The sequence below is a fragment of the Anolis sagrei genome, chromosome 2, assembly GCF_037176765.1.
Source record: "Anolis sagrei isolate rAnoSag1 chromosome 2, rAnoSag1.mat, whole genome shotgun sequence".
Taxonomy (NCBI): domain Eukaryota; kingdom Metazoa; phylum Chordata; class Lepidosauria; order Squamata; family Dactyloidae; genus Anolis; species Anolis sagrei.
This window is the reverse complement of record NC_090022.1, coordinates 178,989,614-179,017,131: the sequence shown is the minus strand read 5'-3', so window position 1 is coordinate 179,017,131 and position 27,518 is coordinate 178,989,614. Positions and strand designations below refer to the sequence as shown.

The window sequence follows — 27,518 nt, the reverse complement described above, 5'->3', positions numbered from 1 at the left end:
GGAGTCTACCGTATACCATGCTGTGGACAAGTCTACATAGGGACCACCAAACGCAGCATTGCCCAAACACAAATCAAGGAACATGAAAGGCACTGCAAACTACTTCAACCATAGCAGAGCACCTGATGAACCAACCTGGACACAGCATATTATTTGAGAACACAGAAATACTGGACCACTCAAACAACCACCATGTCAGACCACACAGAGAAGCCACTGAAATCCATAAGCATGTGGACAATTTTAGCAGAAAGGAGGAAACCATGAAAATGAACAAAATCTGGTTACCAGTATTAAAAAAACTCTAAAATTACAACAGCACAACAACAGAGAGGAAACAATCAGGGACAGCTAATCACCTCTCAACAAAAGATTGCCCCAGGCACTGCTAGGCCATCAAATGCCAATCAAGGTGGTCAGTTGAAACATTCACACCTAGCTCCAACAGACAAGAGTTCTTTGTCCCACCCTGATCATTCCACAGATATAGTAAAAAGGGTAAAGGTAGTCCCCTGACATTAAGTCCAGTAATGTCTGACTCTGGGGTGTGGTGCTCATCTCCATTTCTAAGCCGAAGAGCCAGCGTTGTCCGTAGACACCTCCAAGGTCATGTGGCCGGCATGACTGCATGGATATATAAATCCATTTTTCCTAATTCCAACAGACCTCACTACCTCTGAGGATGCTTGCCGTAGACGCAGGCGAAACGTCAGGAGAGAATGCCTCTAGAACATGGCCATATAGCCCGAAAAAACCTACAACAACCCGGTGATTCCGGCCAGGAAAGCCTTCGACAATACATAGAACGAGCATTGCTTGATCTCTGTAGCTGATAGAAAAATACAGGTGATAAACCGTTTATATGCCCCCTTTCCACTTTTATCTGACTCAACGTGAAAAAATAAGACAAAACACAACAAAAAACGGAATCTCAGCATTTTTGCTAATTGCCACCCTAGAGGTCTCTAACATTACTAAAAGTGATTTCTTTTATTGGGGCTATTAAGAGTATCTCAGCGGTTGAAAGTTGGATAGCAAAGAAGGCTGGCAGGAGAAGAATCAACTCATCTGAACTGTATTGCTAGAGAAGGGTTCTAGAGATACCACAGCCCGCCAGGAAGACGAAGAATGCTGAAAGGAAGCTATTTTACCTGTTTGCACATTTATCTTGTTTATTCTTGTTGATCATAGATTTTAAAGAAGCAAATTGCAACATCAAAAGATTTGTCCCAAGGCTCCCAATACTATGGTTGTTCTCATATAGTCATCAGGTGCTCTGCTATGGCTGACCAAACACGAATCAAGGAACATGAAAGGCACGGCAGACTACTTCAGCCAGAGAAGTCAGCCATAGCAGAGCATCTGATGAACCAACCTGGGCACAACATATTATCTGAAAACATAGAAATGCTGGACCACTCTGACAACCAGCATGTCAGACTACACAGAGAAGCCATTGAAATTCACAAGCATGTGGACAGTTTCAACAGAAAGGAGAAAGCCATGAAAATGAACAAAATCTGGCTACCAGTATTAAAAAACTCTAAAATTACAACAGCAAAACAACAGAGAGGAAACAATCAAGGACATCTAATCACTCCTCAGGAAGCAGCCAGGCTTTGAAGCTGCAAGGCCATTCAATGCTAATCAAGGTGGCCAGTTGCAACATTCACACTTGACTCAAGCAGACAATAATTCTTTCTCCCACCCTGGACATTGCTCAGATATATAAACCTCACTTGTCTAGTTTCCAACAGACCTCGCAACCTTTGAGGATGCCTGTCATAGATGTGGGCGAAATGTCAGGAGCGAATGCTTCTAGAACATGGCCATACAACCCAGAAATTAACAGCAACCCAGTGATTCCTGCCATGAAAGCCTTCAACAACACATTTTCATCTCACTTTCTATTCCTGTGAGAATTGGACTTTGAAAATTTGGCTCGTTGTGGAAGCAACTATTTGTGAGAAACCTTCAGTAGAAATGCCCGTTTCTCATGATAACTCTTTCGGGAGTGAATGTCCCTTCCGAGGGGTAGATTTCTTTTACTTCTTGTGACCACAGAGTTTTGTTGAAGGAATTAAGAGATTCAGTGCCATCTCTCGGGGGTGCTTTGAATGTAATTTTCCTGCTTCTTGACAAGGGGTTGGACTGGATGGCCCATGAGGTCTCTTCCAACTCTATGATTCTATGATTCTTCCTGTGCTCCAACTAATTCAAAATCTGGCTTTGCTTTGCTGTTAACATCAGCTAAACCAAGCCCTGCAAAAACAGTGAGATCTTGTCAGTTTTATGTCTTTTAACATATAATTTTAACACAGAATTAACAGGACAGATCGTTTATCTATGCTGACGATCATGCCATCACCGCTCAAGCAGGGAGCTTTCAAATGGTTGAGCAGAAGCTCTCAGAAGCTTTAGGTGCTCTTACTGCCTATTACAGGGGAAAACAGTTGATTCCTAATCCATGTAAAATGCAGATGCGTGCTTTTAATCTTAAGAACAGAAAAGCATCTTGAGCTCTGAGGATGACCTGGGAAGGAATCGCACTAGATCGTTGCAGCACACCCAAATACCTGAGAGTCACTTTGACTTATAAGAAGCATTGCTTAAATATCAAGCAAAAAGTGGGTGCTAGAAATAATATTGTATGAAAGCTGACTGGCACAACCTGAGGATCACAACCAGACACAGTGAAGACACCTGCCATTGAGCTTTGCTACCCTGCTGCTGAGTACGCATGCCCAGTGTGGAATACATATCACTATGTTAAAACAGTGGATATGGCTCTTAATGAGACATGCTGCATTATCACAGAATTTCTATGCTCTACACCACTGGAGAAATGATACTGTTTAGCCAGTATGGCAACACCTGACATCAGTCGGAAAGCAACCATCTGTAATGAAAGGGTCAAGGCATTGACATCTCTGGCCCGTCCTCTGTTCGGATATCAGCCAGCAAGTCAACGCCTTAAATTAAGAACTAGCTTCCTAAGATCTACAGAGTTACTCATAGAAACGCCTCAGCAAGTGAGAGTCCAAAAGTGGCAGACTAAAACCCGGAGCTTCATCCAGTGGCTGATATCCAATGAGAAACTCCCTCGTGGGCACATTGAAGACTGGGTGACTTGGAAGGAACCGAACAGGCCGTGGTCTTATACCACGAGATGCAGAGCCAATCTTCGGAAATGGGGATACAAAGTGGAGTCCATGACATACGAGTGTGGAGAAGAGCAAACCACTGACCACATACTACAATGTAGCCTTAGCCCTGCCACACGCACAATGGAGGACCTTCTTACAGCCACGCTAGAGGCACTCCAAGTGGCCAGTGTCTGGCCAAGTTTTTAACTTTGTTTGTAGTTTTTCTATACATTATAGCTGTAATTTCCATTCGCTTTTGACACAATTAATAAATAAACAAACACAGAATCATAAAACAAAACCTTAATACATAGCCAGAGAAGGCTACTTTTTCTTATTTATCTGGTGCGTAGAAATAAGCAAATGAAAGCTTTTTATAAAAAAGACAAAGATGGGGTGGGGTGGAAAACCTGTGTGAAACCAGTCTTTCCTGGCTAATTCTCTTCCTAGTACACTGCAGTGTTTGGGGTTTCCTGCTACAGGAAACTCGCTTAGCTGGCTGCAGGCAAAGAAACAAAAGGATGGCAAATCTTCCCACACAGCCTTCTTCCTTCTTGGTCAATAATGGGAAAACTGGTGTTCCCTAACTCTCTGGACTCATGAGGCAGTGCAGTACCCAGAGAGAGCACCAATACACAGGTCATCTTCTCTTGGCCTCAGAGGTCACTGCATAAATCATAAGCCACAACCCAACAACAGTCTGTGTCCCCCTTCTGGGATGTGCATCCAGGGTGTATCCACAACATTGGAAGTCAGCTGTGACCAGCAGTGCTGTAGAATTTGAAGAGGCACAAATGGAGGGTGAAGGAGAGAAATGTGCCAAGAGGAAGGTGCTTCAAGCCAACCCGGACCAGGACCGTCTTTGGTCTGGAAACCGATGCCCTCACTGCAAGAGAACATGCAGGTCAACAATAGGGCTCCACAGTCACCTACGTACCCACCGCCAGTACACCGAACTTGGAAGACAATCTTACTCAGTCAATGAGGGATCACCTAAGTAAGTAAGTAAGTAATCCACAACAATATTCCCCTGGTCATTCCACAGATATATAAACCCATTTTCCTACTTCCAACAGACCTCACTACCTCTGAGGACGCTTGCCATAGATGCAGGCGAAACGTCAGGAGAAAATGCCTCTAGAACATGGCCATATAGCCCGGAAAAACCGACAACAACCCAGTGATTCTGGCCATGAAAGCCTTCGACCATACAAACTGTTGTCTACTAGGTATTTTGGACTTCAATCCCTGATCATTGACCAGCTAAAGCTTCTGGAAGTTGAAGTTCAAAAGACCTGAAGACTAGAATCTGTGAATCACTGATTTACGCTGTAGACTTAATGCAGTTTGACACCACGTTAACCACCATATCTCAATGCTATTGAATTCTTAGATTTATAGTACAGTGAGGCACCATCACTCTTTGACAGAGGAAGCTATAGATCTTGTAAAACCACAACTTCCAGAATTCCAGAACATTGAGCCATGGCCGTTCAAGTATCAAACTGCATTAATACTATAGTGTTGATGCACTCCCAGTGGCAATATGAGGGTGCTTGTAGCCATGTATTCATGCAACTGTGATTCACATCCATGTGAGCAAGCAGATACAATGGTGATGGCACCTGCAGTCCAACAATTTTTGGAGACACATGTCACCGGGCCTGAGCCTCCGGCTATAGCAAGGGAGACACATATTCCAATCCCTGTCCCATTAAGTGATACTGAAACAATGAATTTCTCAGGCTCCATCTACACTGCCATACAATCCAAGTTGATTTGCATTATATATAAACATATAAATCCCTATACGGTTCCAGCCCAGTTTACCTGACCAAACGTATTCTCCCCTATGAACCATCAAGGATGTTAAGATCTTCCGGAGAGGCCCTGCTCTCGGTCCCACCACCTTCGCAAGCGCGTTTGGTGGGAATGAGAGACAGAGCCTTCTCTGTGGTGGCCCCTCAGCTATGGAACTCTCTCTTGAGCATGATTAGATCTGCCCCCTTCCTCTTGTCCTTCAGGAGGCTAGTGAAATCCTGGTTATGGAACGAAGCATTCCCAGAATAATGGCTGAGACTGGTTACAGACCAAAGTGAGTGACCACATATGCGGACCGAGTTGAACATGATTTTACCTTGACGATTTGGTATATATGTATTTTATCTATATGTATTTTAATCTTGTATTGTTGTATGATGTTTTAAATTGTATTAGTAGCATTGAATCCTTGCTGTAAGCCGGTCTGAGTCCCTCTGCGGAGGTGAGAAAATCGGGATATAAATTTTTTAAATAAATAAATAAATAATGGTCAGTGTATAGTTATATAATGCAGACTGAATTGCAGTGAACTGGATTATATGAGTCTACACTGCCATATAATCCAGTTAATCTGCAAACTAAATTATATGGCATTATAGATGGGACCTCAATCACTTCCCAAGAGAGATGCTGGGGATGGAGGGAGGGAGGGAATACGGACACAGCCCTGAGTTCACTGCAGAGGAAGAGAAAAATACATTATTCTTAACATCCCTAATCTGTGAGCAGACCCATTAGGCGAGGAATTATTACATAAACATCTGTCTCTGTTCCAGAAGCAGCTGCCACTCAGCAGTTCTGAATGCGTGCCTTTAGATTATTTTCAACTTATAGTGACCCTAAAGCAACCCTATTGCCCACCACCTCCTTTTCTATTATTTATTTACTACATTATATACCGTTTTTCTCTCTCTGAAGGAACTCAAAGTGGTTTCCAACATTATAAAGGCAAAATTCAATGCGGTACATACATGTGAAAACCAAAACATAATAGCTAGACAATAACATAAAATGGAAGGAAAAAGGAAGAAGGGCCAACCAAGGGCAAGATGGATGTATGGCATCCTTGAAGTGACTGGATTGACCTTGAAGGAGCTGGGGGTGGTGACGACCGACAGGGAGCTCTGGCGTGGCCTGGTCCATGAGGTCACGAAGAGTCGGAAATGGCTGAATGAATGAACAACACCAACAACAACAACAAGACAATAACATATAACTAACCTAACCAAATGAAAATATAAACATAAAATGACATTTAGACATCTATATACATAAAAATGTAATGTTCGTTTGTGGGATTAACATAACTGAAAAACAACTGGACAAATTGACACCAAATTTGGACACTACACCTCTAACAGACCAACAAGTGACCATCACTCATAACCCCCCCCCCCCCAAAAAAAAAGCAGTGGAAAGGAAAACAAACAGCCACCCCAGATCTCCTTTGCCCATGCCTGTGCTACAGTCACATCAGAAGGTTGCGGTCCTCGACAACGGTGGCATTTAGAAGGAGCGAGGAGGAAACCTGTGGGCAATGTGAGGGCACTAACCATGGAGCCCTTGCTCTGCAGAGAGCAGGAATGCGCCTTTCTCACACGCTGTCTTTGAGCCTATGTCTAGAGGGAAGGAAGGAGGGAGGGAAATGAGGAAGGGAAGGAAGGAAAGAAAGAAGGTAAGATGGAACCAAAGAGCAAAGGAAGGAATGAAAGAGATAGAGAAGGAAGAAAGGAGGGAAAGGAAAAGGGAAAGAAAAAGGGGGAAGGAAGGAAAGAGGGAGGGAAGGAAGGAGAGAAGAAAAGAAGGAGAGAAAGAGCGAGGGAAGGAAGGAAAAAAAGGAGGAAGGATGGAACCAAAGAGCAAAGGAAGGAAGGAAAGATATAGAGAAGAAAGAAAGGAGAGAAATGGGAAGGGCAAGGGGGGAAGGAAGAAAAGAGGGAGGGAAGGAAGGAGGGAAGAAAAGAAGGAGAGAAAGAGGGGGAGGGAAGGAAAAAAAGAAGGATGAAACCAAAGAGCAAAGGAAGGAAGGAAGGAAGGAAGGAAGGAAGGAAGGAAGGAAGGAAGGAAGGAAGGAGGTAGAGAAGGAAGGAAGAAAAGAGAAAGAAAAAGGGGGAAGGAAGGAAAGAGGGAGGAAAGGAAGGAGAGAAGAAAAAAGGAGAGAAAGAGGGAGGGAGGGAGGGAAAGAAGGAGCAAAGGAAGGAAGGAAAGAGATAGAGAAGGAAGAGAAAAGGAAAGGGAAAGAAAAGGGGAAAGGAAAGAGGGAGGGAAGGAAGGAAGGAGAGAAAGAGGGAGGGAGGGAAGGAAGGAAAGAGGAAGAGAATGAAGAAGAAAGGAGAGAAAAGGAAAGACAAAGGGGGAAGGAAGGAAAGAGGGAGGGAATAAATGAGAGAAAAAAGAAGAAAAAGAGGGAGGGAGGGAGGGAGGAACCAAAGAGCAAAGGAAGGAAGGAAGAAAAGAGGCAGAGAAGGAAGAAAGGAGAGAAAGGGGAAGGGAAAGAAAAAGGGGGAAGGAAAGAGGGAGGGAAGGAAGGAGAGAGAAAAAAGGAGAGAAAGAAGGAGGGAAGGTTGGCCACAGCAACGTGTGGCGGATACAGCTAGAAAAGCATAAAAATTAAACATTTATATCAAAAGCCACCCAAAAACAACACGATTTAAAAACAGTTCTGCAACAATTCTAAGGTAGAGTAAGAAGGAAGACTGTTGAGAAATGGTAGAACAGAAGGTTGTACCATTACTCCTGCAATAAAATCTATCCTGGAACTTTTATCTGTGAGCCCAGGCCCTCAAACATCACTACCGCTCTGAATACCGGATATTCTGTTTCAGAATAACAACAATAACAACTAACGAATTCAGCTCTTTTGAGTACTGTAAATGCTACCAGCAGGCTTCATGTATCTAATGCTTACCCGTTGATCTAGCCAGCGACAATCAGCCTTTTGAGTCCAATTTCGCTCTATGGAATTGTCAGTCAAGACATCCATCTAAAGATAGTAATAGTATATGGGTTTCCCCAGGCTCTCCTGCCACTGTGAGAATAAAAATGATCCTAACACCAAACTACATCCCGTGATCTGCCCCACAGCCCTGAGCTAATCCCCTTTGCAAATTGACCATTGGATGCCAATGGCCTGCCTACATATCTTCTGTTATTCAAGTCTTGTGTCAACAAATACAATCAGGAGGTCTTTGTAGAAATGCAAATATAGCTGCGGATAATTAATTGGAAGGTCTGAAAGGTTACACCTCCTTGTAAGTAGGAAATGTAGTTAATTAAGACTTGTGTTTCATCCCTGTCCAAAGACATGTGTCCACCATGGAAAAGGAATTAGCGGCAGAGACAAATCTTCTATGGGTGCGTTTAGCCGGACTAATCTGACTTGAGTGTTGTTGGATTTCACAGAACATCTTATAATCAAGTACAATAATACACATGTGCTTATTAGTTACACTTCCCCTTTAAATTTCCCCGCCTATGTCCAAGATATTCCCAAAAACATTTCCAAATTGTATACACAATAATACCAATATAAATTTGACTAGGTATATGGGTTCAAAAAACAACAACATCTATTTCAGTTTTATTGACTATTCTAAAGCCTTTGGCTGTGTGGATCATAATAAATTGTGGCAAGTTCCTGGTGGTATGGGCATATCAAATCACCTTGTCTCTCTCCTGAGGAATCTGTATAAGGACCAAGTAGCAACAGTAAGAACTGACCACGGGACAACAGACTGGTTCAAGTCTGGGAAAGGCGTACGACAGACTTGTATACTCTCCCCCAACCTATTCAACTTGTATGCAGAACACATCATGCGATGTGCGTGGCTTGACGAATGCAAGGCTGGGATGAAAATTGCTGGAAGAAACATTAAAAACCTTAGATATGCAGATGACACCACTTTGATGGCCGAAAGCGAGGAGAAGCTGAGGAGCCTTCTAATCAAGGTGAAAGAAGAAAGCGCAAAAGCTGGGTTGCAGCTAAACATAAAAAAAACAAAGATTATGGCAACAAGAATGATTGACAACTGGGAAATAGAGGGAATAAACGTGGAGGCAGTGACAGACTTTGTATTTCTAGGTGCAAAGATTATTGCAGACGCAGACTGCAGCCAGGAAATCAGGAGACGCTTACTTCTTGGGAGGAGAGCAATGACCAATCTCGATAAAATAGTGAAGAGTAGAGACATCACACTGGCAATGAAGATCCGCATAGTTAAAGCAATGGTATTCCCCATAGTCTCCTACGGATGTGAGAGCTGGACCATAGAGAGCTGAGCGAAGGAAGATAGATGCTTTTGAACTTTGGTGCTTGAGGAAAGTGCTGAGAGTGCCTTGGACTGCGAGAAGATCCAACCAGTCCATACTTCAGGAAATAAAGCCTGACTGCTCATTGGAGGGAAGGATAGTAGAGGCCAAGATGAAGTATTCTGGCAACATCATGAGAAGACAGGAAAGCTTGGAGAAGATTATGATGCTGGGGAAAATAGAAGGAAAAAGGAAGATGGGCTGACCAAGGGCAAGATGGATTTTTTTTTGTCATGCTCAGGAGTCGCTCCTGTTGTGAGAGAATTGGCCGTCTGCAAGGACATTGCCCAGGGGACACCCAGATGATTTGATGTTTTATCATCCCTGTGGGAGGCTTCTCTCATGTCCCTGCATGAGGAGCTGGAGCTGATAGGGGGAGCTCATCCGCCTCTCCCCGGATTCGAACCTGCGACCTGTCGGTCTTTAATCCTGCTGGCACAGGGCTTTAACTCACTGTGCCACCGGGGGGATCCGGCAAGATAGATGGATTGACTGGATTGACCTTGAAGGAGCTCGGGATGGTGACAGCCGACAGGGAGCTATGGTGTGGGCTGGTCTATGAGGTCACGAAGAGTCGGAAATGACTGAACAAATGAACAACAACAACATATGGTTTCAAAGTGATGAGAGTACTATATTTTAAAATGTTCACTAGGGGTGTATCTACACTGCAGAATTAATGCAGTTTAATATCACTTTAACTGCCATGGAGCTATATTCCAAACCTCTATTAGTGTTGTTGGTACTGTTGAGACTAAAGAGTAAGATTGGTTTTCCTGCCATTTTAGGCAAGATGGATAATGATCAGACACGCCACCGTCTCAACAAAGATATTTCGTTTCCAGAATCCCCTCCTTAGAAAGGCTCACCTGATGCTGACCTTGCAATCTTTTTTGATGCCAGGCAAACCCTTTCTTTTCTTTTTGTCTCCCAAGCTTTCAAAGTTCTGAGTTTTTAAGCTGTTTTAATCTCCTGATTGCTGATTATCACTGTGATTATTCACGCTTGCTGTTATCTGGATTTCACTGTTATTTTAATGAGCTGGAAACTGTCCTGGGAGCTGTTCAGTGAAACACCACCAAACAAAGGACAAAAAGAAAAAATAAATAAAGTAATGCTTATTGGACATGGGTCCTGTTGAAGAATGACAGATGAAAAGAACCACCTCCAGTGGTTCTCAACCTGGGGTCCCCAGATGTTTTTGGCCTTCAACTCCCAGAAATCCTAACAGCTGGTAAACTGGCTGGGATTTCTGGGAGTTGTAGGCCAAAAACATCTGGGGACCCCAAGTTGAGAACCACTGACTAACCTGATGCAAGAAGAATGGCCAATTAGCTGTCTGCAGAGACATTGCCCAGGAGATACTTGAATGCATTACCATCCTATGGGAGGCTTCTTTCATGTCCCTGCATGGGAAGGTGGAGCTGACAGACGGGAGCTCACCCCGTCTCGTGTATTTGAACTGCCAACATTCAGGTCAGCAGTTCAGCTGGCACAAGGATTTAACCCATTGTGCCATCGCTGCTCCCTTATAACTAGAAGATACAGTTAACAACTATATCTAAAGTTGTTAATGGTCACAATCAAATTCATTCCATTAGAATAAGGCCTAGAAATTTATTGGGTGGTGACAGATTGTGTTATTTCAATTTTCTTTCAGTCCTACCATGCCTGGTCAAAGGTGAAGTATGACAGGAGTTGTAGTTCATCAAAATATAGAGAAGTGGTTCCCAACTTTTTTTTTTTGCCCAAGGACCACTTGACCAGGGACCACTCTCCAACATCTATATAAATAAAAATATAATGTTCGTTTGTGGGATTAACTTAACTCAAAAACCACTGGACAAATTGCCACCCAATTTGGCCACAAGACACCTACTAACCCAAGGAATGACCATCACTCAAAAATATGATTAGTCATTTGGGAGTTGTAGTTGCTGGGATTTATAGTTTACTTACAATCAATGAGTATTCTGAACACCACCAATGATGGAATTGAACCAAATGTGGCACACAGGACTCCCATGACCAACAGAAAACACTAGAAGGGTTTGGTGGGCATTGACCTTGAGTTTGGGAGTTGTAGCTCACCTACATCCAGAAAGCACTCTGGATTCAAACAATAATGGATCTCCACGGGAATCTTAGATCGGGCTGACCGTTTGGAATTCAGAGTTCAAAGGAGTGTGAGAATAGCCAACAAGAAGGAGGCCGGAGGCCAAAGAAATGCTTTCATGTATTGCAAAGCACTGCATTTGAAAACAAACCTTTGTCAGAGCAACTTCTCACTCAACCAAGCAGCTTGTGCTTGTTTTCCTGTGTCCATGGTCTTGGGATTTTGTCATGTTCTCATGGGACTTTGTGTCATTGGTGCCATTTGGAATTCTGCTTTCCAGTGCTACGTTTTATTGAGCTTTGGAACACTATTTGCTTTTTAAACTTTTCATCTTTTACTTTTTAATAAACTACAAAGACTTCAGTCTGTGTGCAGTTCTGGTGATTTCAGCAAGGTGAATTTAGTCTGAGGTGCAACACTTAAAGCCAACCTTTAAAACTGTGGCATAGACACTGAGAACTGGGAAGCCTTGGCCCTCAAGTGTTCTAACTGGAGGTCAGCTGTGACCAGCAGTGCTGCAGAATTCAAAGAGGCACGAATGAAGAGCGAAAGGGAGAAACGTGCCAAGAGGAAGGTGTGTCAAGCCAACCCCGACTGGGACCGCCTTCCACCTGAAAAACGATGCCCTCACTGCGGGAGAATAAGAATAGGGCTCCACAGCCACCTACGAACCCACCGCCAAGACACTACACTTGAAAGACCATCATCCTCGGACTACGAGGGATCCCCTAACAGCCTAACAGCAGTGGGGTAAGAAAAAGGAACACAATGAAAAACAATGGGGCTGGCCAAGGGTTGCTAGACTACCTGAGTCATAGGCTGCAAGAGCTCAAGGGTAAAGCCTGTCAAGAGCAGGCTGCCAAGCTTGACCACAAAATTGATTTTTTCAAAAATTATTATTATTGGTAAAGAGATCTGGAGCCTTTCCTTTTAACTGCTCTATAGCACAGGATGATTGCCCTTGTGAGGATATATGCGTTATGCCTGTGTTGGTATTTGCCTATTAGTAATTATCTCCCATAGGAAGGGGGAAGGCGCGGAGACTAAAAGGCAATGCCGGAAAAAAGGGGATGACTTCAACTTCTGTCTAGGGAAGAAAGGCTAAGGAAAATAAAACCCTCTCCGCCAGTTTTTATCACCAGGTAGGGAGCTGTCCTTTAGCAATGATGTAATGAGAGTACTTCCAATCAAGCACACCAAACACGAGAGGAAGAAACCTGGTTGCCGTCAGAAAATCTCAGGCTGGTCCTTAGTGGGCTCCTGCGAGAGAATGTTTCATACTGCTACTAAGAGGGGAATGGGGATTAGATGGTTAAGTGGTTTCTGCGGTTCCTGATCATCTGTCTGCCTCCCACTCATTCCCTTCCCATTGAAGTTGGGATTAGAAAGTTTGCGGAGAAGAAGCCATCACCTGACTTCAAATCAGCTTAGAAAGGAGAAGCCAGGGAGCGAGTCTATACGAATAATTCAATAATTCGCCTTGCTCCTTCCAAGTAATTCCCTTTCCCTTTCCCTCACTAGTCAAGGGAGGCCCTGCGATGCTCATGGCTGATGTGTCTGGAAGGATTAACTCTTTAAATCTGTTCATATGCTGTCACACACGCAACACGGAGCAGAAGTCAAGGAAGGGGGAACCTCTTTCCCATTCTTACTCACCACAATTTATTTATTTACACCATTTCTACCCCGCCCTTCTCACCCTCGAGGGGGGACTCAGGGCGGCTAACACAGGCAGCAATTCGATGCCACAATATCAGTAACACAATGTAAAATCGTAATACATAGATTAAAAACAGTAACATTAATTATAATCACATAGTCATATAATCACATAGTCACAAAAGCACATAGCCGTTTCCAATTGTCGTAACAGTCCTGTGGTCCGAGTTCAACGTCTAAAGTACTGCTGTGCCCACTATCCAAAGGCCTGTCTCCAAAACCACGATTTTAGATTTTTCCTAAAAGAAAGGAGGGAGGACGCCGATCTGATCTCGCTGGGGAGCAAATTCCACAAGAGGGGGCCACCACTGAGAAGGCCCTGTCCCTTATCCTCACCAGACGCGTTTGCAAAGCCAGTGGGACCGAGAGCAGGCCTTCTCCAGTAGATCTTAATTACGAGGTGGACCGTAGATGGAGATACGTTCGGACAAGTAAGCTGGCCTGGAGCAGTATAGGGTTTTATAGGCCAGGACCAGCACTTTGAATTGTGCTCGGAGGTGGACCGGCAGCCAGTGGAGCTGACATAACAGGGGGGTGGTGTGCTCCCTGTATGGCGCTCCAGTGAGTAATCTGGCTGCTGCTCGTTGGACTAGTTGGTGTCTCCGAACAGTCTTCAAAGGCAACCCCATGTAGAGTGCGTCGCAGAAATCTATTCAGAATGTAACCAGGGTAATATCCCCTTTCCAAGCATTAATAAGAAGAGACAAGATTCCTGGTTCTCAGAAACACCTGTTCTCAAACCCAGGAGACCTTGAGAAAGGGAAAGAAGAGAGAGGAAACGTGCATTCTGACCACAGGCATCCAACGAACAAGAAAAGTCAGGTGTAAGATGAACACCCACAGCAAACGGCATCTTGAAAGCGCAGCCTTCCAATTTTTGACTTCTGTGACACTGACATATTTACCAGATGTAGGGCATACAAAGCCATCACTGTGGGATATCCATCATAGAGTCATAGACTGAAGAGAGCACAAGGACCATCCAGTCCAACCCCTTTTGCCATGCAGGGACATACAATCAAGACACCCCTGACAGATTTCTGCTTTCCAGCCTCTACTTCAAAACCTCCAGAAGAAGATAGATACTCCACCACACATCTAAGAGGCAGCATAACCCACAGCCGAACAGCTCTTACCGTCAGGAAGTTCTTCCTAATGCTAAGGTGGAACCTTTTTTTCCTGCAATTTGAACCCAGTGCTCCATGTCATAGTGTCAGGAGCTGCAGAAACAAACTTGCCCCATTCCTCAGTGTGACATCCTTTCAAATATTTCTACATAGCAATCATATCTCTTCTCAACCTTCTCTTCTGCAGGCTAAACATACCCAGATCTTTAAGCCTATCCTCATAGGGATTAATGGTCTCCAGACCTTTGATCATTTTAGTTGCCCTTCTCTGGATCCGTTTAGCTTATCAACATCCCTCTTGAATTGTGGGGACCAGATATAGTACTCCAGATGAGATCTGATCAAAGCAGAATAAAGTGGGACTATGAGTCCCTTTGATCTCGACATCATACTGTTTTGGATGCAACCTAGAATCCAATCCAATTTGGGCTATATGGCCATGTTCTAGAGGCATTCTCTCCTGACGTTTCGCCTGCATCTATGGCAAGCATCCTCAGAGGTAGTGAGGTCTGTTGGAACCAGAAAAACGGATTTATATATCTGTGGAAAGATCAGGGTGGGACAAAGGACTCTTGTCTGCTGGAGCTAGGTGTGAATGTTTCAACTGACCACCTTGATTAGCATTTGATAGCTTGGAAGTGCCTGGAGCAATCTTTTGTTGAGAGGTGATTAGATGTCCCTGATTGTTTTCCCTTTGCTGTTTTGCTGTTTTAATTTTAGAGTTTTTTAATACTGGTAGCCAAGTCAAGGTGGTCAGTTGAAACAATCACACCTAGCCCCAGCAGACAAGAGTCCTTTGTCCCACCCTGGTCTTTTCAAAGATATATAAACCAATTTTTCTAGTTCCAACAGATCTCACTACCTCTGAGGATGCTTGCCATAGATGCAAGCAAAACGTCAGGAGAGAATGCCTCTAGAACATGGCCATATAGCCCGAAAAAACCTACAACAACCCAATAATAGTAGTAGTAGTAATAATAATAATAATAATAATAATAATAATAATAAACTTTATTTGTATCCCGCCACCATCTCCCCAGCGGGGACTTGAGGTGGCATACATGGGGCCAAGCCCAACAACACAGCAACAAAATAAAATCAAAACATAAACAACAACATAATCAATTACATAAAACATACACTATAAGAATATTACAACCAATAATGTAAAATAAAACCATTCAAGACACAAAACACTATCAGTTGGAAGGCAAGAACTAAGTGTTTCCTTTCCCCCTCATTTCCAAGGAGGAAGCAGACAGCTCTCCAAGGCCTGGGGGAACCAAACTGTTTTGGAATAATTTGGAGCCTCTGTGCTAAAATCAATTCAATACCACTGATGTTCAGAAACCCAGGACTGGGCTATATCCCTATTCTAAAAATACAACACTTGTTGGAAACTATCCAGGCTTCCTCTGGCACTCTCTTGACTTAAACCCGGACTCCTGGCCACCGACTCTAATTTATTTGTTCATATCTTTTTAGTTTCCAACTGGCATCGTCCAGCGGAAAGGGTAAGCCAAATAAAAACAACGAAGAATCCAGCAGCACCTTGAAGACGGATATAGTTATTATGACATTTTGTGGACCTACTTCAACAGATGGAAGGCTTAAGCTGTGAAAACATCTTTTTGGTCTTGACGGTGCCACTGAGATGCCTTGTTGTTTCTGATAGATCAGAATAAGATGGGCTCCCCTCTAGCTTGTGCCTCCCAGTTCTACGAAAATCTCATCCATTTTTCGACTGGTTAACAGGGTGGGAGAGAGGAGTGGGTGGGATTCACCACCAGCCCCGTAAATTAAACTAGGTCAGCCTGCCGCAGAGCTGCTCCCAGTCTCCCTGCGCTAGGTCAGCTCCTGCTTCATCAGGAGAAGCAGATACTCAGAAGTTTGAGTTTCCAACAGCTATGGGCAACCATCATTTTGGCCCACTGTCACTTCCAAATCTGAAAAAATAAGTTGTCCACCAGGGCCTTTGCCCCGCAGCTGGGTAAGCTTCCCCTTTAATTCTACTTTCCGCCCTGTTTCCCACATTCAATATTTAATCGGTCCCTGTGGCTAAGTCACAATGTGATATCAAAGGGAATATCCATGTGGGGAAGGAGGGGAGAGCCAATTGGTGCCTGCACAGGGCACAGTTTTAGACTGGGTATCAAGGTTTATTCCCAAGGTGTCCCACAAATATAGCCCGATACACAAGGAGTGTATGTGTGTGTGTGTGTGTGTATAAAGGTTAAGGGTTAGGGTTTGGGGGAAAATATACTTTCAATTTTTTTAATGTCAGGGGCAACTTGAGAAACTGCAACTCGCTTCTAGTGTGAGAGAATCGCCTTCCATTGGGCTTTGATCTGGTGGGCATCAGGGACAAGGGATGTGATCTGGTCAATAGACAAGGTGTCCCACAAATATAGCCCGAAATACAAGGTGTGTAAGTGTGTGTGTGTGTGTGTGTGTGTGTGTGTATCAAGGTTAATTCCCAAGTTTGGGGGAAATATACTTTCAATTTTTTTTCATGTCAGGAGCAACTTGAGAAACTGCAAGTCGCTTCTAGTGTGAGAGAATCACCTTCCACTGGGCTTTGATCTGAAGGAGAAGAAAAGGCAGGCTGGGGACAACAACACATCACACATGCTCAGAGGCGCTCTCGTCCTTGGTGGCATCATGAACAAGGGAAGTGATCTGGCCAATAGACAAGGTGTCCCACAAATATAGCCCGATACACAAGGTGTTTATGTGTATGTATATGTGTGTGTGTGTATATATATATATAGTTTGGGGGGAAATATACTTTCAATTTTTTTCATGTCAGGAGCAACTTGAGAAACTGCAAGTTGCTTCTAGTGTGAGAGAATTGGCTGTATGCAAGGACGTCACCCAGGGAATGCCCAGAAAGGAGTCTAATTAAATTAATCTGTAGACATACCTCTAACAAAGCAAGCCTTCCAAATTGTAGAAAAGTGATGTACTTGTGCCTTAGTTGTAGGTTTGCTCATGGACCTTTCCCCTACGGACCACAGAGCTACCCAAAGCTGGGGGATTTGTGCCCTTGTATTCCACCTTTTTTCCCCCTTCCTTTTTCGTGTCAGGAGCGACTTGAGAAACTGCAAGTCGCTTCTGGTGTAAGAGAATAGCCCGTCTGCAAGGACATTGCCCAGGGAATGCCTGGATGTTTTACCATCATGTGGGAGGCTTCTCTCATATCCTTGCATGTGAATCTGGAGCTGACAGATGGGAGCTCACCCTGCTCCCCGGATTTAAACCACAACCTTTCGGTCAGCAGTCCTGCCGGCACAAGGGTTTAACCCATTACTTTACCGGGGGCTCCTACTTTCAAATAAAACTGAACCTTCATACTTGCTTTGCCAAATGGTTGTTTTTTATGTTGTTAGATTTTATTTCTATCCTGCCTTTCTCCCCATGAGGTGTTCGAAGTGTTCACAATATGACACAAGCCAAAGAATTCAAAACAAGCAAATACAAAAATAATTAATATCAATTATATAGATAGACGAAGATATAAATACAATTACAATTACACTGAAAGCTCCCCACACCTTCCAAAATCTCACCCATAACCTCCCCAACAGCAGAACCCCCCAACTGTCCCCATCCCTGAGATCAAGACTGTTGTTTATTTGAGAGATTCGTTTATGGTGTGATGGTGGCTGAAGAGATGTTTACGCAAAAGATCCTTCACTAGGGATGTAAATAACTCCTTGCACAAGCGCCGTGTGTGCCAGGGAGGTATTAGCCCAAACCAAGTCGGAATTGTTTCTTTCCCAAGGAGATGGAGGAGGAGGAGGAAAGGTTATAGCCCAGCCAGACAGAGATCACTCAAATGTCATCTGTCCATCTACAGACCTTTGTTATGACTCAAAGGGGGAAATCGTTCTTCTTTCTGTGACACCTTGCTGCACAATGCAGCTGAGAATGCACTCACCACAATCTCACCCAGTTTATTGTGGGGAGTGGTCTGGGAAGGCCTCTGTGTGCGTGCCAATGTTTTGGACACAACTCCACAGAGGCTGCAAAGGGGAAAGGCGTTTCTAGGGTTTTCCTGCGACCTGCTGTCACCGCCTGTCCCTATGCTTTGCAATGGGGTTGTTGCTCGCGGCTACGACACGGCGGTGGCCCTTGGGACAAAGCGACCGGTCACAGATCCTACTAGCCCTGCCATGGCTCATTTATCATCCGTAAAATGGGAGCAAAGCTGATAGCAAGTCATAGTCTTGCATGTGAGGAAAGAGAGGAACAAGGGTCCCTTGTCACATATATGGCAGTGTGGACTCAGATAACCCAGTACAAAGCAGATATTCTGGGATTTTCTGTCTTGCTATTCTGGGTTACAGTATATGGCTGTGTTGAAGGCCCTCAGATAACCCAGTTCAAAGCAGATACTGTCTGCCTTGGTATTCTGCGTTTAGGGCTGTGTGGAAGGGCCCTCAGATAACCCTGTTCAAAGCAGATATTGTGGGATTTTCTGCCTTGGTATTCTGGGTTATAGGGCCGTGTGGAAGGCGCCCCAGATAACCCAGTTCAAAGCAGATATTCTGGGATTTTCTGCCTTGGTATTGTGGATTATATGGCTGTGTGGAAGGAGCCCCAGATAACCCAGTTCAAAGCAGAGATTGTGGGATTGTTTGCCTTGCTATTCTGGGTTATAGGGCTGTGTGGAAGGGCCCACAGACAACAAAGTTCAAAGCAGATATTATGGGATTGTCTGCCTTGAAATTCTGGGTTATAGGGCTGTGTGGAAGGGCCCACAGATAACCCTGTTGAAAGCAGATATTATGGGATTGTCTGCCTTGAAATTCCGGGTTATAGGGCTGTGTGGAAGGGCCCACAAATAACCCTGTTGAAAGCAGATATTGTGGGATTGTCTGCCTTGAAATTCTGGGTTATAGGGCTGTGTGGAAGAGCAAGTTCAAAGCAGACGTGGGATTTTCTGCCTTGATATACTGGAATATAGGGCTGTGTGGAAGGGGCCCCAGATAACCCAGTTCAAAACAGATATTGTGGGATTGTCTCCCTTTAAATTCTGGGTTATAGGGCTGTGTGGAAAAGCGAGTTCAAAACAGATGTTATGGGATTTCCTTCCTTAATATTTTGGGATATATGGCTGTGTGGAAGGGCCCACAGATAACCCAGTTCAAAGCAGATGTTGTGGATTTTTCTGCCTTGGTATTCTGATTTATTGGGCTGTGTGGAAGGGGTCTCGGGTAACTCAATTAAAAGCAGATATTATGGGATTGTCTGCCTTGAAATTCTGGGTTATAGGGCTGTGTGGAAAAGCAAGTTCAAAGCAGATGTTATGGGATTTCCTTCCTTAATATTTTGGGATATATGGCTATGTGGAAGGGCCCACAGATAACCCAGTTCAAAGCAGATATTCTGGGATATTCTGCCTTGGTATTGTGGATTATATAGCTGTGTGGAAGGGCCCACAGATAACCCAATTCAAAGCAGATATTGTGGATTTTTCTGCCTTGGTGTTCTGGGTTATTGGGCTGTGTGGAAGGTGTCTCAGATAACCCAGTTCAAAGCAGATATTGTGGGATTGTCTGCCTGGATATTTTGGGTTATAGGGCTGTGTGGAAGAGCGAATTCAAAGCAGATGTTATGGGATTTCCTCCCTTAATATTCTGGGATATAGGGCTGTGTGGAAGGGCCCACAGATAACCCAGTTCAAAGCAGATATTCTAGGATTGTCTGCCTTGGTATTGTGGATTATATGGCTGTGTGGAAGGGCCCAGAGACACAAATGGGTGGTCTTGCATGAGAATAAGGGCAAGGGTGGTCTTACAGCCCTAAACCAGCCCCCCTTCCCCCAGCAGAGAGATACACAAAGCCAGCACATTCCAACACACATGCTGCCTGCCCCCTTTGTGTAGTTGTCCTCTCCTCCTCCTCCAAAATAGGACCACTGCCCCCCTCCCCATCCTTTGAGAAAGCCATAGAGGGATGCCTTCCCCTCTCCTCCCTACTCCCACCCCATATAAACTTTTAGGGTGCCTCAATAGGAGACATTGTATACACACACAGACAGACATACAAATCTTACCATGTTCTCCCTCCGGAGACAACAATGCTGCTTCCTTCTTGGGAGGATGATCCGAATCGAGGCTTTTTCGCTGTGCAGACGAGCCCGATCTGGTGTGGAGAGGCGGGGATCGACATGGGCTGGGGAGGGGGATCTTCCCTTGTCAGCACCCAGCCCATCTCCAGCGATCTGCTTGCTTCGACCCCATTTCTCAGAGGGTCTTTTGGGGGGATCTCTTCCCGGCCTTTGGGAAAGGGAGAAAAGGGACCCTGGTGGGGAGGGGGCTGTTTATTGTTTGTTTACCTCCTCGCCTGTTTACCCCCGATGGGTCATCTTCCCCGCCTACACGTCTCCCGCGTTTACACACACACGCACACGCAAAAAACAGGGGCTGGACGTAGTGTGAGTGTGAATCTGTGTGTCTTCTCTTTCCTCGCTCGCTGCCTCCTTTAACCCTTGGAGGGGAGGATGCTTTTATGAAGGATGGGGGGGGGGGGGGGGGTCCACAGGAATAGCTTGCCCTACCCCGATCCCCACGTTTTTGGGGGGCACACCAGGCTCAGCCCTCCTCCCCCATGTTCCCCCTTACCTGCAAGACTCCGCCGCCTTCCATTGGGCTTTGATCTGAAGGAGAAGAAAAGGCAGGCTGGGGACAACAACACATCACACATGCTCAGAGGCACTCTCGTCCTTGGGGGGGGGGGGGGCGTCAGGGACAAGGGACATGATCTGGCCAATAGACAAGGTGTCCCACAAATATAGCCCGATACACAAGGTGTGCATATATATATATACACACACATATACAGATATACAAGGTATATTCCTCTCTCTCTCTCTCTCTCTCTCTATATATATATACACCCAACTAGAAACATAGGCTGATACACAAGGTATATTCCCATATATATGTGTGTGAGCGTGTGCATATACACAAATATAGGCCAATACACAAGATATATTCCCATATGGAAATATATATATGTGTGTGTCTGTTATTATTATTATTATTATTATTATTAAACTTTATTTGTACCCCGCTAGCATCTCCCGAAGGATTCGATGCGGCTTACACAGGCCGAGGCCTCAACACACAACATAGCAATACAAACTAGGCAAATCAAACAATTAAAAACAGGATAAAGCAAATAAACAACAGGCAAAAGCAATACACTAAAACACAATAAAAACTGGGCCAGGCCAAAGTAATGGGTACGAGAATTAAAAGTGCTGATGTGACAGGAGGTGTATATGAGGCTTCTAGGGCAAGTGCGATGTGCAGCAGTCTTTGGTTCTGATAAGGTGCTTATGGGACTTGGTAGTGGAGATTTCCTAATCTGGGAAGGCGCATCGGAAAAGCCAAGTCTTCAAGTTCTTTCTGAAGACTGCCAATGTGGGGGCCTGTCTAAGGTCTTTGGGGAGGGTGTTCCAGAGTCTGGGGGCCACCACGGAAAAGGCCCTGTCCCGCGTCCCCACCAAGCGCGCTTGCGACGCAGGTGGGATCATGAGCAGGGCCTCTCCAGATGACCGAAGTGAGCGTGTGGGTTCGTAGATGGAAATGCGGTCATGCAGGTAAGCTGGTCCCAAACCGTTCAGGGCTTTGTAGGTAAGCACCTGCACCTTAAATTGAGCTCGGAATATAAACGGCAGCCAGTGGAGCTCCTTGAACAGGAGGGTTGTCCTCTCTCTGTAAGGGGACCCAGTTAACATCCTGGCTGCTGATCATTGGACCAGTTGGAACTTCCGAGCTGTCTTCAAGGGCAGCCCCACGTAGTGTGTGTGTATCGGAATATACCTTGTGTATTGGTCTATATTTGTGTATACATACACACACACAAACATAGGCCGATACACAAGGTATATTCCTCTCTCTCTCCCTCCCCCCCCTCTCTATATATATACACCCATATACAAACATAGCCCGATATACAAGGTATATTCCCATATGGAAATATGTGTGTGTGGTTGTGTGTGTGTATGTATCGGAATATACCATGTGTATTGGTCTATATTTGTGTATATATATATACACACACAAACATAGGCCGATACACACAAGGTATATTCCCATATATATATGTATATGTACGTATGTATGTATATATATATCTACCCATATACAAACATAGGCCGATACACAAGGTATATTCCTCTCTCTCTCTCTCTCTCTCTCTATATATATATATATACCCATATACAAATATAGGCCGATATACAAGGTATATTCCCATATGGAAATATATGTGTGTGTGTGTGTATCAGAATATACCTTGTGTATTGGTCTATATTTGTGTATATATATACACACACAAACATAGGCCAATACACAAGGTATATTCCCATATATATATGTATATGTATGTATGTATGTATGTATCTACCCATATACAAACATAGGCTGATACACAAGGTATATTCCAATCTCTCTCTCTCTCTCTATACCCATATACAAACATAGACCGATATACAAGGTATATTCCCATATGGAAATGTGTGTGTGTGTATCGGAATATACCTTGTGTATTGGTTTATGTTTATGTATATATATACACACACAAACATAGGCCGATACACAAGGTATATTCGTCTCTCTCTCTCTCTCTCTCTCTATATATATATATATAGTATACCCATATACAAACATAGCCCAATATACAAGGTATATTCCCATATGGAAATATATGTGTGTGTGTGTGTGTGTATCGGAATATACTTTGTGTATTGGTTTATGTTTGTGTATATATATATATACACACACACAAACATAGCCCGATATACAAGGTATATTCCCATATGGAAATATGTGTGTGTGTGTATCGGAATATACCTTGTGTATTGGTCTATGTTTGTGTATATATGCACACACAGAAACATAGGCCGATACACAAGGTATAATCCCATATATATATGTATATGTATGTGTGTGTGTGTATATATATCTACCCATATACAAACATAGGCCGATACACAAGGTATATTCCTCTCTCTCTCCCTCCCTCCCTCTCTCTCTCTCTATATATATACACCCATATACAAACATAGCCCGATATACAAGGTATATTCCCATATGGAAATATGTGTGTGTGTGTATCGGAATATACCTTGTGTATTGGTCTATGTTTGTGTATATATACACACACAGAAACATAGGCCGATACACAAGGTATATTCCCATATATATATATATATGTATATGTATGTGTGTGTGTGTGTGTGTATATATCTACCCATATACAAACATAGGCCGATACACAAGGTATATTCCTCTCTCTCTCCCTCCCTCCCTCCCTCTCTCTCTATATATATACACCCATATACAAACATAGCCCGATATACAAGGTATATTCCCATATGGAAATATGTGTGTGTGTATGTATCGGAATATACCTTGTGTATTGGTCTATATTTGTGTATATATACACACACACAAACATAGGCCGATACACACAAGGTATATTCCCATATATATATGTATATGTACGTATGTATGTGTATACATATCTACCCATATACAAACATAGGCCGATACACAAGGTATATTCCTCTCTCTCTCTCTCTCTCTCTATATATATATATATATATACACCCATATACAAACATAGGCCGATATACAAGGTATATTCCCATATGGAAATATGTGTGTGTGTATCGGAATATACCTTGTGTATTGGTCTATATTTGTGTATATATACACACACACAAACAAAGGCCGATACTCAAGGTAAATATACATATATATATATGTATATGTATGTGTGTGTGTGTATATATATATATATATAGCCATATACAAACATAGGCCGATACACAAGGTAAATTCTTCTCTCTCTCTCTCGCTCTATATATATAACCATATACAAACATAGGCTGATACACAAGGTATATTCCTCTCTCTCTCTCTCTATATATATATATATATATAGCCATATACAAACATAGGCCGATACACAAGGTATATTCCTCTCTCTCTATATATATATAGCCATATACAAACATAGGCCGATACAGAAGGTATATTCCCATATATATATATGTATATGTATGTATGTGTGTATATCTATATCTACCCATATACAAACATAGGCCGATACACAAGGTATATTCCTCTCTCTCTCTCTCTCTATATATATATACCCATATACAAACATAGGCCGATATACAAGGTATATTATCATATAGGAATATACCTTGTGTATCAACCTATATTTGTTTGTATGTATGTATGTATATATGTGTGTGTATATATATATATATATATATATATATATATAGACACACAGACATACATACATACATACAAATATAGACCGATACACAAGATATATTCCCATATGGGAATATATATATATATATATATATATATATATGAATATACCTTGTGTATCAGCCTATATTTGTGTGTGTGTCTGTGTGTGTATACATATACATACAAACAAATATAGGCTAATACACAAGGTATATTCCCATATGTATTCCCATGGTATTCCCTGTAGTAACCTACGGATGTGAAAGCTGGACCATAGGGAAGGCTGAGCGAAGGAAGATAGATGCTTTTGAGCTGTGGTGTTGGAGGAAAGTTCTGAGAGTGCCTTGGACTGCGAGAAGATCCAACCAGTCCATCCTCCAGGAAATAAAGCCCGACTGCTCATTGGAGGGAAGGATACTAGAGACAAAGTTGAAGTACTTTGGCCACATCATGAGGAGACAGCAAAGCCTAGAGAAGACAATTATGCTGGGGAAAGTGGAAGGAAAAAGGAAGAGGGGCCGACCAAGGGCAAGATGGATGGATGGCATCCTTGAAGTGACTGGACTGACCTTGAAGGAGCTGGGGGTGGTGACGGCCAACAGGGAGCTCTGGCGTGGGCTGGTCCATGAGGTCACGAAGAGTCGAAGACGACTGAACGAATGAACAACAACAACAACATCGGCCTATATTTGTGTGTGTATGTTGGGGTGCTGGCTGATATCTGAATAGAGGATGGGCCGGAGATGCCTTGGTCCTTTCATTATTGGTTTGATCATTGTTTTATATTTTGTTATAATGTGGATGTTTTTGTTTTTGTTTTGTTTTATATTGTTGTTTTGTATTTTAATGTGTTATGTTTTAACTGCTCTGTTGGGCCTGGCCTCATGTAAGCCACCCCGAGTCCCTTTGGGGAGGTAGACGTGGAGTATAAAAATAAAGTTAGTATATTATTATTATTATTATTATTATTATTATTATTATTATTATTTGAAACACAACATGATGAGTCCACAGCAGACAAGATCACTCTGCTGGCTGTTGAATTGGATCACACATCGGACACTTCCCAAACGTCTAGGACTGTGTGATGTATCGGTGAATAATGCGTGCAGATCCCAGTAAGGTGGCCTTCTGCAGGTGGCAGATGGTAATTTTGTCAGCGCCGATTGTGTTTAAGAGCAGGCCAAGGCACTGCACCCAGTGTGCCGATCACCACTGGGACCATCTTTACTGGCTGTCACCTGGGATTGCAACATCGACAATCCATACTTTGTTTTTTGACACGATCATGAGGTCAGGAGTATTGTGCTCCAAAACTCTGTCAGTCTGAATTTGGAAATCCCAGAGTAGCTTGACGTGTTCATTTTCTGTAACTTTTTCCGGCTTGTGATCCCACTAGTTATTTGTCGCAGGCAGATGGTATTTGTGGCACGAGTTCCAATGGATCATCTGAGCAACGGTGTTATGCCTCTGCTTGTAGTCTGTCTACATGATCTTCTTGCTGCAGCTGAGGATGTGATCTATTGTTCCATCTGCTTCGACAGATCTACATTTGGGATCTGTCGTCAACTTTTCAATTGTGGCTTTGATGGCATTTGTTCTAATGGCTTATTATTATTATTATTATTATTATTATTATTGGCTGATACTTCCCAGCGGATATTAGGTGGTGCAAATCAGCTAAACAGTATAATTTCTCCAGAATCTATGGATACAGAATTTGTGGATACAGAGGGCCAGCTGTGCTTCTGGAATTTATTTCATATTTTTTTACTATTTCCCCCAAAATGTATGCATCCTTAAGAGGATTAAAGATTCCAATAGTCATGGAGAAAGTGTCACAAAATGATAAAGAGACACTGAAGTGAGGTTTGCGGCTTGACAATGCAAGGAGTGCATTACTGTGCAGGGATCATCATTTGAACACCTGACATGAAATTGTGCTAAGAGGGAATTTGTAATTCTGATTCAATCATTACTATCACATTTATTCTTCAACATAAATTTTATTACTTAGCCATCAAGTAATCCCCTTAGCTAATATTAGCTGTTAAAAGATGTCAATGTTTTTTGGGGTATTTTTTAGCACGTGGGCAGACCAATATATTTCAGGGCCAGCTTATGATATTTTGCTGCTGGAGGAGTCCTTCCCTACATGCATCCACACATTGGCCTCAGAATGTACAGCACTCAAATCGGGACTTTAGTTTATTTCTGGGTTCGGAAATGTGACATATACCTCTCTTTGACTGTAGCAGTGAAAGTACAATAATCCCAAAATAGATAGCTGGAAATGTGGTGCCATGCAAAGCAGCCAACTCTGAGTCTGTCTGTGGCATGGCTAGCTCTGAACCCTATTCATTTTTATACTACAGTCTCACGGAGTTTGCCGCATGAGTGTGTGTTTCTAGCATTATCTATAGATCTGAAGCCCATCTATTTTTGGGATGGGCATGCCACTTTCTCATTATCATCATTTTTAAATCTCTCCATAGGAGGAAAAATAGTTATGGCTTTGTAATTTATTTATTTATAATATCAGAAGCAATTTGAGAATACAGTTATAATGTACTAGCCGTCCCCTGCCATGTGTTGCTGTGGCCCAGTCTGGTGATCTGGAAAATAAAGTAATGAGAAAGTGTTGGTTTCTAATATATGTAATGTCTTTATGCTTGTGGGTAAACAGTATTTCTTGTTGTTTCTTTGCCAGTGTTGATGTGGAGATTGTCTGGTTTGCCTACTCTGGAACATGCCACATATCATTGTCCTTCTTTAGGGGTCCCTTTCAAATCTAGGATACTGCATCTGTCATATACATATATGTGTGTGTAAATGGCTGGATGGCCCTTTGCCAGGAGGGCTTTGATTAAGTTTTCTTGCTCTGGTGAAGGGAGTTGGACTGGATGGCCTTAAAGCAGCATTTCTGAACCTGGAAAGTCAAGACCCGGGGGGGGGGGGGGTCACCGGGGGGGTCACAAGGGTCACCCAAGACCAC

The 27,518-nt window shown here is 43.3% G+C and overlaps 1 protein-coding gene across 2 annotated transcripts in view; it reads right to left on the bottom strand.

Moving 5' to 3' along the window:
- The window catches only part of CCDC120 (coiled-coil domain containing 120), an 84,309-nt gene extending 63,370 nt beyond the window's left edge, over positions 1–20,939 (bottom strand). The window contains exons 1-2 of one of the 2 annotated variants that reach the window (XM_060763129.2): positions 20,867–20,939; positions 20,299–20,521 (exon numbers count right to left, since the gene is read on the bottom strand). The gene's annotated coding sequence lies outside the window, so the exon portion shown is untranslated. Of the gene's footprint in view, positions 1–20,298; positions 20,746–20,866 lie in introns of those variants that run through there. The other variant, XM_067464206.1, reaches the window with a different exon arrangement.
- Positions 20,940–27,518: the final 6,579 nt, after the last annotated feature.